This window comes from Bos taurus, chromosome 3 (genome assembly GCF_002263795.3).
Source record: "Bos taurus isolate L1 Dominette 01449 registration number 42190680 breed Hereford chromosome 3, ARS-UCD2.0, whole genome shotgun sequence".
Lineage (NCBI taxonomy): Eukaryota > Metazoa > Chordata > Mammalia > Artiodactyla > Bovidae > Bos > Bos taurus.
This window is the reverse complement of record NC_037330.1, coordinates 50,806,970-50,820,672: the sequence shown is the minus strand read 5'-3', so window position 1 is coordinate 50,820,672 and position 13,703 is coordinate 50,806,970. Positions and strand designations below refer to the sequence as shown.

The following is a 13,703-nucleotide window of genomic DNA, read 5'->3' as shown; positions in this document are numbered from 1 at the left end:
AGGATTCAAGGTTTGGGTTATCCCACCAAGCAAAGAACCATGATCAGCTGAAGTGCTTGTTGAAGGTAAAGGAATACAGAGTGGGTAGTGGAAGAAGGTAGTTACAAATACTACCACATGATGACTTACATATATAAGGACTGCAACTGCCATGAGTAATTCCTCCCAATTTTGCTATGAATGTTTTCTGTTTTCTTTGAATATGTGTGTTTTCTTTCCTCTCTTGTTCTCTTATCATGCAATATAAGATGCACTGACTTTATATTATAGCATTTAAGTATTGTTAATTTTACAGTATATCCTGTAATTAAATTACAAGATATCAAGAAGGGAAAACATTACTCAAGAATTTCACCACCTCTTCTGGGGAAGGCATTAGTACATATTTGGTTATGCTCAGGACATAACTGTACGAAGTTATGCAGAATTATGACCTTATTGTTTTCTTTACCTGGAGATTAAGTATAGATTAACAAGATGCACATGGGTGCCAAGTTGACAAAGGCTGGACTTGTGATGGTCAATTCTCATCAACTTGACTAGCACATGGGATGCCCAGATTAGACATTATTTCTGGGTGTTTCTATGAAGGTGTTTTCAGATGACTTAGTAGACTGCCCTCCCAACGTAAGTGGGGACCAGCCAATCTGTTCAGGGCCTTAATAGAACATGTAGCAGAAAAAGGGAGGATTCATTCTGTTCCTGCCTGCTGCTTGAGCTAGGACATTAGTCTTCTCCTACCCTTGGACTGGAATTACTTTCATTACTCTGCAGAACTCTAATACAGGGTAAATTTTATAAGATAACATTTATTGATTATAGAGGTTTTATTATTCTTGCTTGGTTTTGGTCCCTTTCAATTGGCTCAGAGCTTCTGCAATTGAATTCTCTTATTTGGTATTTATTTCTACATTTCCAATTTTGCTGTTCAAAATTTTGCAGATCTAAATTTGATCAGGAAAATGATATACTTCTGATATTAAAACTTCACCTGTCAGTTTTAGTCTTTTAAGTTTTGGTTATTAGCCATTTATGCCACTGACCAAACAAGCTGATAGAATAATGAAATAATGTTAATATTAATCTTAATAATAACTACCACTTATTGAGTACTCATTCTATGCTAAGCATTTTTCCAGAGGACCAACTCACTTAAATTTCAATAATCCTTTATTATATACAGGATAAAAAAATTTGTATTATATACAGAAGTAATTTGTAAAAGGACAAATATTGAGTGGCAGAATTGGGATAAAAATGCCACTGTTAAAAGACATTACTGTGCACTGTAAAATACCTGTTTCAATTTTTAAAATTTTTCCATGGGGTGGGGGTGGGGGAGTGTCATTTATAAAACAAGGAGTTTTGTTTCTCTTGTTTTTATGAAGCCTTTTAACTTAACTACCTCCAGCGGAATAAGAGATATCAAGAAAGGCTATGGGTGCCATACAGTCTGAAAAAAAACTGTAGCACATGTGGGCATTTCCAGCCGCTTATCAGGAGGATGTGCCATGACGACAGTGCTATGAAACAAGTGAACACTGGGGAACAAAAATTCCGAGTACCATGTCAGAAAACTTTTTAGCATGGATAGTCCACCTCACTTTATAGTTTTCCCAAACCAAATAGAAAAAAATAATTAAAAAACAATAAAAATTTAGAAACCAACAACACTGCATTGAAAGTTTTAAAACAAATCAACAAAAACTGGGCTTTTATATATGAGGTTGACTTGAGGTCAGGAAAAGAATGATAAACTTTTAAGTTTAATTAGGTCCCATTTGTTTATTTTTGCTTTTATTTCCAATATTCTGGGAGGTGGGTCATAGAGGATCCTGCTGTGATGTATGTTGGAGAGTGTTTTGCCTATGTTCTCCTCTAGGAGTTTTATAGTTTCTGGTCTTACATTTAGATCTTTAATCCATTTTGAGTTTATTTTTGTGTATGGTGTTAGAAAGTGTTCTAGTTTCATTCTTTTACAAGTGGTTGACCAGTTTTCCCAGCACCACTTGTTAAAGAGATTGTCTTTAATCCATTGTATACTCTTGCCTCCTTTGTCAAAGATAAGGTGTCATGGGGAGGGAGGATGGAGGAGGGTTCAGGATGGGGAACACATGTATACCTGTGGCAGATTCATTTTGATATATGGCAAAACCAATACAATATTGTAAAGTTAAAAAATAAAATTAAATTTAAAAAAAATAAAGAATGATAAACTTTTGAGAGAAGAAAGAAATCATCAAGGGGCTTCCCTGTTGGCTCACTGGCAAAGAATCTGCCTGCCAACGCAGGAGACATAGGTTCTACCCCTGATCCAGGAAGATCTCACATGCCACAGAGCAACTAAGCCCCTCCGCAACAAGAGAAGTTGCTGCAATGAGAAGCCCACACACTGCAACTAGAGAGTAGCCCCTACTCACCTCAACTAGAGAAAACACCATAAAGCAACGAAGACCCAGCACAGCCAAAATAAATAAATAAAATTACTTTAAAAAATCATCAAAGCCAAGAGAAGCTCAAAGTGAGGTTTAATAACAACTATCACATTGAGCCCAAGCCCTGATCATTTCCCATGCAGCTGTTTCATTTTAATATGTTCCTGTAACACTCACTACAAAACAGATTTTTAAAGTTTATGATGATAACAACAATGATGACAGCAGCTAACATCTACTGAGTGCTCATTATATGTCAGGCATATGCTAAGCACTTTGTATTCTCACTTAACCTAAGTAACCTAAAAAGACCCAGCAAGGTAAAAAGAAATTGGCAATTCTGTCACCTGGGAATATGGATTACAGAGCCCATATTCATAACTTGCAAGCCATATAAAGGATGAAATAATACTTTTTAGAGCTTAATATATTGTTTTAATATGTGAAAGTATTAGTCCCTCAGTAATGTCTGACTCTTTGCAACCCCATGGATTGTAGCCTGCGAGGCTCCTCTGTCCATGGAATTTTCCAGGCAAGAATACTGGAGTGAGTAGCCATGTCCTTCTCCAGCATATCTTCCCGATCCAAGGATTGAACACTGGTCTCCTGTATTGCAGTGAGATTCTTTACTGTCTGAGCCACCAGGGAAAGAACTGATACGATTATGTGGAGTTTAAAAATAAAATAAAATTAAAAAAAAAAAAAAAAAAAAGAATTAGAGCTTCCCAGGTGACTCAGTGGTAAAGAATCTGCCTGCCAATGCAGGAGATGCCAGAGAGTCAGGTTCAATTCCTGAGTAAAGAAGATCCCCAGGGGAAGGGCATGTCAATCCACTGGAGTATTCTTATCTGGAGAATACCCACAGACAGATGTGCCTGGCGGGTTACAGTCCATGGGGTTGCAAAGAGTTGGACACTGGGTGACTAAGCACAACACAGCACATGGTACATTCTACTGTTACGGCTAAAGCATCTGAGAAAACTATTATTACATAGGCAAATGGTCAAGAATATGATTCCATGCAAAGAAATATCAGAAGATAAAAAAAATTTAAATAAAAAGTTGTATCTTGCTCTCCCACCCAGCATACGATCCCAAAAGATGTTTGTAATCCTCCCTACATGCTCCATGTAGTCTTTGTTTAAAAGAAATCCAAACAATATGGATGCCCTATTTAAGATTTGCCACACTAAACTTTTTTGAAAAAATGGTATATCATTTTTTAAATGATTTCCAACATCTGAAAACTTACATACATCCTTTAAGGTGGAAGATCATCTCTGATTATTTTTATACTCAACTGCAAGATACTCTGATGAAAAAAAATGCTAAGAAAACAATTATTTCCATTAAAGTGAGCATTCATTTATTATTTAGGCTGAAAAGAAATGATTACATATGAATATAAAACGTTTAATCTTAGACTAAGGCCAAAATTATTTTGGAAGAAAACTTCTGTTCAGATTTCTAGGCATACTGACCAACAGTGTAAGAATTTACCAAGCTTAAAAAGTTAGCTTAAAGCTCAACATTCAGAAAACTAAGATCATGGCATCCAGTCCCATCACTTTATGGCAAATAGATGGAGAAACAGTGGAAACAGTGGCTGACTTTATTTTTCTGGGCTCGAAAATCACTGCAGATGGTGACTGCAGCCATGAAATTAAAAGATGCTTACTCCTTGGAAGGAAAGTTATGACCAACCTAGATAGCATATTAAAAAGCAGAGATGTTACTTTGTTAACAAAGGTCTGTCTAGTCAAGGCTATGGTTTTTCCAGTGGTCATGTATGGATGTGAGTGTTGGACTATAAAGAAAGCTGAGCACCGAAGAATCGATGCTTTTGAACTGTGTTGGAGAAGACTTGGAGATCCAAGCAGGCAATCCTGAGGGAGATCAGTCCTGGGTGTTCACTGGAAGGACTGATTTTAAAGCTGAAACTCCAATACTTTGGCCACCTGATGTGAAGATCTGACTCATTTGAAAAGACCCTGATGCTGGGAAAGATTGAGGGCAGGAGGAGAAGGGGACAACAGAGGATAAGATGGCTGGATGGCATCACCAACTCGATGGACATGGGTTTGGGTGGACTCCAGGAGTTGGTGATGGACAGGGAGGCCTGGCGTGCTGCAGTTCATGGGGTCGCAAAGAGTCGGACATGACTGAGCAACTGAACTGAACTGAATATACTCTATTTTGGATTTCTAGGAAATTTAAATAAACTTACCAATAATTACATGGCTTTTAAAAATTAAATGGCTTTTTCTTGAAATGTCACTGAAATACAGTTTAAAAGTGTTTATTGTGCAGGAAGAGATGTTAGATATTAACTTCCATATTCATAAAGAAAAACAAACCCACTAGGTAAAATCAGGTTTTGGGCAATTCTAAATGCTGCTCAACAAACATATTTTCTAAAATGAATTATCTAAAAGACTTCACAAGTACACTAACAGTTTTTAATTTATTAATGTATATTCATATGTTTACTCTAAGTACGATTAGTTTTTATTCCTCACACCAAATCCTTGGTTCTTAAAATTATCACATAATTATTTCATATTTTCTTCTAGAATTATAGGAAGAGGAAGGAAGATCGAAAGAAATCTTGCCTAGCCTCCTGTTTAGTACCTCCTGGTACAAAGGTCCCAATCATCTGAAAGGCAGTCACTTCAGCAGTCAACAACGTTAACTATTACAATCCTTCTTGTATACGCTGATCCTAGCCAATAAACTGATGGACAAAGATTACTTATTCAGGACACCTGAATGATAGGCAGTCGTGTGTAGGATAAAAAGTTTTTAAATATTAATAGACCAAGCAATACTCAGTAGATCTCCTCAGGAAAAACCATCCAACATAAACACATCTGTGCCTCAACACACTCAAAAGGGACAGTCAGACATGCGACTGTATGAAATGTTACTGGACATTTCTACCTCTATGGGCTTCCTAGGAAAACTGATGCATAACATTGTATAGCAAACACTTCAAGGGATCAGTTCAGTTCAGTCGCTCAGTCGTGTCCGACTCTGCGACCCCATGAACAGAAGCACGCCAGGCTTCCCTGTCCATCACCAACTCCCAGAGTCCACCCAAACCCATGTCCATTGAGTTGGTGATGCCATCCAACCATCTCATGCTCTGCCGTCCCCTTCTCCTCCTGCCCTCAATCTTCCCCAGCATCAGGGTCTTTTCAAATGAGTCTAGCTCTCCGTATCAGGTGGCCAAAGTACTGGAGTTTCAGCTTCAACATCAGTCCCTCCAATGAACACCCAGGACTGATCTCCTTTAGAATGGACTGGCTGGATCTCCTTGCAGTCTAAAGGACTCTCAAGAGTCTTCCCCAACACCATAGTTCAAAAGCATCAGTTCTTCTGTGCTCAGCTTTGTTTATAATGCAACTCTCACATCCATACATGACTACTGGAAAAACCATAGCCTTGACCAGGATAGTTTAATCTAAATGCTTGGATTTATCTTATGCTTAGTTTAATGTTTATCATTTAAAATTACTAAATGGAAGTAAATTTTATTTAGTACAGTAAATACTAAGTAATAAATTAACACAGATCATTGTACAGCACAAGAAAATATAGCCATTACTTTGTGATAACTTTAAATGGAGTAAATATGTTGCATACCTGAAACTAGTATTATAAACCAACTACATATTTCAATTAAAAAATTATAATAAAATAACATCATTTTTGAAAACCAGCAATATCAAGTTCATTGGAACCAGTGACCTGTTAAAGACAATCATTCAATAATTGTGTACTGCACAAATGCTTTTTAAGGAATATCAATACTCAAAATCTATTAAAATTATACTAAAAACTGCCATTCAAAAGTTTAATATATATCATCGTACCAACTGCATTAAAAATGATATGAAACACCAAAACAAATAAAAGCACATGAGTCTGGAATGATACAAAAGTATTCAAAGTACATGAGAGAGAGAGATTGAAGGGGAAAAAAAGAAAAAATTCTCTTTTACAGAGAAACATTAGCTAACAGAGTAGGAAAAAATGAGAAAATATGGAAATCACCATCTTGAAAACCCAATCAGAGGATGCTAAAACCATTAGGTAATAGATGAATAGAGGACAAGATATTTATTTGGTACAAAAGTATTTCCCAATATATTAATTATTGCAAAGAAGAAACCATACCTTTACAAGGGAGAGGGTGTATGGTAACCAAACTCGGCATGACAAACTAACTCAGCATCAGTAAATAGTGGGAACTTACATTACGGGATTCCTGATTTAAAGCAAAGTTCACAACATCATCTATAATCTAAATGTTAAAAATATTTACTGAATCTAGTTTACAGAAGATATGACACCATGAAGAAGGAATCAGACAAATCCAGGGTATAAGACAAGACAAATTAGTTACATATGTAAAAAGCCAATGTTATCCCTAAATGGGCTATTATTTTTTTCTGTCTTTAGTCAGTCTAGACAGTTTTATCAACTTCATTGATGCTTTAAAAGAACCAGCATTTGGTTTCACAGATTTTCTCTATTTTTTTTATACTGTTTTCAATTTCATTAATTTTTACTCTCTTTATACTTGTTCCTTCTACTTGCTTTAGGTTTAATTTTCTTGGACAAATCTAGTTTCTTAAGGTAGAAGAATAGATTGTTGGTTTGAGACTTTTTCCTTTCCTAATATAAGCATTCGATGCTATAAATTTTTCACTAGCCAATGCTTTAAGTAGTCATTTTTAAGTAATTGAGAGGTGATTTTAAAGCTTAATGATGTTGAGGATCTTTTCAAATGTTTGTTGCCTTTTGTATATTTCTTTGGAAAAAGGTCTATTTAAGTCTTCTGCCTACTTAAAAAAATGTCTTACTGAAATACAATTGACGTATAACATTATATTAACTATAGCTGTACAAAATCATGGTTTGGTATTCGTATAAATTGCGAAAGGACCATCACAATGTCTAACATTCATCACCATACGCAGTTACAATTTTGCACTTTCAAAACCTATTCTCAGCAACTTTCAAATGTGCAATATAGTATTGTCAACTATAATCACCATGTTGTGTACTACATTCCCATGACTTATTTATAACTGGAAATCTCTACCTTTTGATTCCCTTAACTACATTTCACTCATCCTCTCATCTCTTGAAACTACCAATCTATTGTCTCTATCTATGAGCTTGGACTTTTTGTTTTTGGGTTCACATATAAGTGAGTCATGTGATATGTGCCTACACTATCTGACATTTCTCTTAGCATAATGCCTTCAATGTCCATCTGTGTTGTTGCAAATAGCAAGATTTCATTGTTTTCATGGCTGAATAATATTCTAGCATGCAAGGGTGTATTGTGTGTGTTTATGTGTATCATTTTCTTTATCCATTCATCCACTGGTGGACACGTAGGTTGTTTCCATGTCTTGGTTGATGCTGTATAATTCTCTGTTCATTTTAAAACTGAGTAGTCTTTTTGTTCTGGAGAAGGCAATGGCAAGCCACTCCAGTACTCTTGCCTAGAAAATCCCATGGATGGAGGAGCCTGGTAGGCTGCAGTCCATGGGGTTGCTACAAGTTGGATGCGACTGAGCGACTTCACTTTCACTTTTCACTTTCACACAATGGAGAAGGCAATGGCAACCCACTCCAGTGTTTTGCCTGGAGAATCCCAGGGATGGCAGAGCCTGGTGGGCTGCCGTCTACAGGGTCACACAGAGTTGGACACGACTGAAGCGACTTAGCAGCAGCAGCAGCAGCAGCAGCAGTCTTTTTGTTCAGAGTCTTCTATACATTCTAGATGCTAAACAATTAAATATGTGATTTGCAAATATTCTCTACCATTTTGTTGGCTGTCTTTTCATTTTCTGGATAATGTTCTTTGATGCTCAAAGGGTTTACTTTTGAAGTTCAGTTTACCTGTTTTTTGGTGGTGGTTGTTGCTCATCCTTTTGGTGCCAAAGAATTCATATCTAAGAATCCACTGCCATATCTGAGCTCATGAAGGTTTATCTTTATGTGTTTTAAAAGCACAAAGATGGCTGATATTCATTTTGAGTAATTTTTTAATGTGGTGTATGATAAGAGTCTAAGTTTATTTTTTTGCATGGGGATATCCTGTTTTCCAAGAACCATTTGTTAAAGAACCTATTCTTCCTTACCAATTGGTCTTGGTAACCTTTTTTGAAAATCAATTGGCCATAGATGTATTGGCTTATTTCCGAACTCTCAATTTCTACTTCAGTGATCTATATTTCTATCTTCTTGCCACATTGTTTTGATTATTCTAGCTCTGTAGTAAGTTCTCTAATTGGGAAATGTGAGTCTGCCAACTCCGTTCTTTTTCAAGATTGTTTTCCCTATTTAGAGCTCTTTGCAATTCCATGTGAACTTCAGGATAAGTTTTCTCATTTCTGTAAAAGACTGATAGGGTTGACAGAATTAAATCTATACATCATATTAGGTAGCACTGACATCTTAATAATATGAATCTTCCAATATATGAACATGGGGTCTTTCCATTTATTTATGCCTTAATTTCTTTCATCAACAGATGAATGGATAAACAATGATTCATAGTCTTCAGTGCAGTCTTTCATCTTCCTAGTTAAATTTACTCCTATGTACCATAATGAATTATCACTTAACATCTACCATGAGGATGGCTATTTTTTCTTTAAATAAAAACAGTAAAGAAAAAAAGCAAAGCAAAGAACAAGAGTTGTTGAGGATGTAGAGAAATTAATTGGAACCCTTGTACATTGCTGGTGGGAATGTGAAATGATGCAGCAGCTGTGGAAAATAGTCTGCTGATTCTACAAAAAGTTAAACATGGAATTACCATTTGATGCAGCAACTCTGCTTCTAGGTATATAGTCAAAAGAATTAAAAGCAGGGACACAAACAGATATTTGTGTGTTAATGATCAATGATCACAGCAGTATTATTCATGACAGCCAAAAAGTAGAAACAACCAAAATGACCATAAACGGATGAGTGGGTAAACAAAATATATACGCATACAATGGAATATTATGCAGCCACAGTAAAAACTAAGGAAATTCTGATATTAATGCAATGCTACAACAAGGATGAGCCTTGAAAGCATTATGTTAAATGAAATAAGCCAGATACAAAAGGATGAATATTATATGACTCTACTTATATGATACAATGGAGGTTACCAAGGGTGAAGAGGTGGAGGTGCAAAGGACAGTTATTTTTTAATGGGTACAAAGTTTCTGTCTGAGATGATGACAAAGCTCTAGAAATACAGTAGTTATTGTCATACAACAGTAAAAGTATATTTAGTGCCACTGACCTGAGCACTTAAATGGTACATCTTATGTTGTGTCTATTTTACCATAATGAAGAAAAAAATTTTCAAGAAGAAAAAAAGTGGGTGAATATGTTAAGTGCAAGAAGCCAGACACAGAAGCCTCATACCTTACAATTCCATTTATATGAAATTCTAAAAAAGGCAAAACTACAGTGACAGAAAGCAGAAAGGCTGCTGGGAGTGAAAAGGTGAAATGCAAAGGGACATGAAGGAAATTGTGGGGGTGATGGAAATGCTCTGTATTTTGACTGTGAAGGTTATACAGCTAATGTCCAAAACACATCAAACCATATATTTTAATTTGATGAATTTGATTGCATGTAACTTATACCTCAACAAAGTTCATTTAAAAAATTAAAGAGAAAGACTTGACATGGTTTAGCCTTATACAATCATTTTGGAAAAGAAAAGAAACCCAATCCTGAGTATCCAAAGTCACAAAGCTAGCAAAACAGGATTAGAATTCAGTTCCCTATATGAAATCCAAAGCTATGTATATCATATAAAATGACACTACTGGCAGTAGAGGGTGGTGATGGTGGTTGATTATATTGGTAATTCAATATCTCCTGCTGGAATAAACTTGAAAACCTTAGAGAATTTTGAAGACTTCATGATGTTATATTGGAAGGCTGTAATCAAGACATTTAGCAATGTCAGTTGGTCAGTTTCAAGAAGTGGTATTCTCAGTACCTTGCAAAGAAATTATTCCATTTGTCAAAATTCCAATAAGATTTTGTATCTTTGGATCTTAAACACATTCTGCCTCTGAAGCAATATCAAAAGAGACTAACTACTTTTCCATAAACTCACCTCTCCAATACTTAAAAATAACTACCTATGATGATCTTTAAAACCTTCTTTAGTGGAATCTAAAAATATCCAGGGATTCCACATCTTCCTAAACTTGCCATAATACAGTCTGTAAACATTTCATATGAGTTTTGGTATTCAAACTAGATACAACACCACCAAGTTTCTACAAGCTACTTATAGAACACTATACTTGGGATTTGGGGAGTATCATATTATTACTGGTAATTCCTGATTCTCAATTTCAAGGTTTTGTTACATAAAGCATCACTAAGATATATCTTTAAGATTTAAACTTCAAGACAAAACTATACATTTATTTCTATGAGATAATCTTTTATTTAGTTTCTTATTCTGAACAGACTGTTTAAATATTTTGAAATCTTGACTCACCATTAGCATATTACCTACATTCCTAAAATATTTCATATATAAACTTTAAACATACCTTTACATGAAGATTTAAATAATATATATTTGAAGCACAGACTTAGGAGACAAAGACCTCTGATATCTCTTCAACATGAATAGCCGTTTTGACACAGTCACTTGTAAAACCACTTGTTTACTAATTCCATCTATATTTTTCTACTCTGTCAAGAATGATATCATGAGAGAGACTACCAATAACTTCTAAGAATTTCTGTTTATTACAGAAATAAAGTTAGTTTGTTATGACATACAGAGTAAATTAGCATTCAGTTAATATAAGTTATTTTTCTATTTATTCACAAATCACATGCTTCAGGAATTTTTAATGAAGCATTATCAAGGTCACCGATCTTCTTTTGAGATATCCAGCCATTATTACTTAGCTGCAGTTGCCAACCTCAAAGCCTTTAGTATCTCTTATTTTGTAAGATCCTTTTAAAAAAGTAATATTCCTGTGATCATCCTGATAACTGATTACCCAGAGATATACACTTTACTTTGAAGTTGAAATTTTAACCAAGGCTCTGATATTTTCACCTATTTTTGTGCATTGCTGTTTTATACATCTGCTTTACAGTTTATTTCAGTTTAAGAGAATGCTTGCTTAGATGGTAACAAAATTGAAGTAGAGATTTGCTTTCTACTTGCTGTATCATAGGCCCTCAGTATGGGTCTGTGTTGGAGAAGTCTCTCGAGAGTCCCTTGGACTGCAAGGAGATCCAACCAGTCCATCCTAAAGGAGATCAGTCCTGGGTGTTCATTAGAAGGACTGATGTTGAAGCTGAAACTCCAAATACTTTGGCCACCTGATGCGAAGAGCTGGACTCATTTGAAAAGACCCTGATGCTGGGAAAGATTGAGGGCAGGAGGAGAAGGGGATGACAGAGGATGAGATGGTTGGATGGCATCACCGACTCAATGGACATTGGTCTGGGTGGACTTTGGGAGTTGGTGATGGACAGGGAGGCCTGGTGTGCTGTGGTTCATGGGGTCGCAAAGAGTCGGACATGACCGAACGACTGAACTGAACTGAACTGTCCCTGAATTAGAGTACAAATATTCTTTTTTTACACTTGACTATTTTCAAAAGTTTCAGTTCATTCTGGCTGCTTTTGTCTGCTCTCTTAGCTCTTTCATTATAAACCAGTATTTTTTTAATCTTTGATACATATCTATCCACAGGTCTTATTATTTGAAAAACTATGTAAAAAACTAACAATTCATGATTCTAATGTATTTTATTAAGACTGTAGCTTATACTAAATGTAAACATAGTATTTATCTTTCCTCATGACAAAATCAGATTACACTGATAACTCAGTTCAGCTTAATTCTCAGCTGCTACTGCTGCTGCTACTAAGTCACTTCAGTCATGTCCGACTCTGTGCGACCCCACAGACGGCAGCCCACCAGGCTCCTCTGTCCATGGGATTTTCCAGGCAAGAGTACTGGAGTGGGGTGCCACTGCCTTCTCCGCATGACCTCTCAATTCTGTTTTTCCTGTTTTTATGCTTTGATATTACTGATATTTCATTCAAAGACAAAATAAAACATCTGAGTTCCCATCTTCTTAGTACTTCTAGCCTTCCACAGCCACAGGTTCTGCACTTGCAGATTCAACCAACCATGGGTTGAAAATATTCAGGAAAAAAAATTCCAGAAAGTACCAAAAAGCAAAATTTAAATTTGTCATACAAAGGCAACTATTTACATAGCATTTATTGGGTTGGCCAAAGAGCTCGTTCAGGTTTGTAAGATGGTACAGACAAACCTGAATGAACTTTTGGCCAGCGTAATAGACTGTACTAGGTATTACTATTATAAGTAACCTAGAGATGATTTATAATAGTAATACCTAGTACAATCTATTACGTTGGCCAAAAGTTCATTCAGGTTTGTCTGTACCAAAGTATATGAGAGGATGCATGCAGATTAAATGCAAATATGATGCCTTTTACAAAAGGGACTTGAGCACACAATAATTTGGTATCCTCAAGTGTCCTGGAACCAGTCTTCCACAGATAATAAGCAGTGAATGTATTCTTTGACCACTCTTTTATTCATTTTTTGGTAACCATATTCAATCAACATAATAAGAAAAAAATCTATGTTTTTTTCAATTACCAATTTCTTCTTTTTGCTTTTAGTTTTCTGATTTTCATGCTCAGAAGAGAATACAAGTTCTTAATTTTTCTGAATAAAAATAACACCCAACTTTGAAGTCATTCTTTTTGCTTTACAGACCCATATAGAGTTATAAGTTTAACACTTTTTCTTCCTATTCCTGTTACAATCCAACTCTTACTTGAAAACAGAAAGCTGAAATAAGAAATAATATATTCTCAAAGATAAACAGCTGGCTTTTCAACTCTCATATAGTTGGGTTTTTTTTAACTTCCAAATTTTTGATTAAGATCACACTGGTCTGAATTTGCCAATGGAAAATAGTATCTAAGTTACAAAAGATACCTGAGGATAGTTCTATGATCAGTAGCAGTTTACTACTGTAAGTTATGGAGAAGGAAATGGCAACCAACTCCAGTACTCATGCCTGGAAAATTCCATGGACTGAGGAGCCTGATAGGCTACAGTCCATGGGGTCGCAAAGATAGTTAACTAATATTTTTTAAATCTTTTTTTTTTTTTTTTCATTTTGACAATTTCTCTCTTCTGGAAAAAACGTA

General features: G+C 35.6%; 1 protein-coding gene across 12 annotated transcripts in view; it reads right to left on the bottom strand.

The window, feature by feature from the left end:
* The window catches only part of EVI5 (ecotropic viral integration site 5), a 234,397-nt gene that overhangs the window by 101,270 nt on the left and 119,424 nt on the right, over positions 1 to 13,703 (bottom strand). The gene's annotated exons all lie outside the window — the stretch shown is intronic.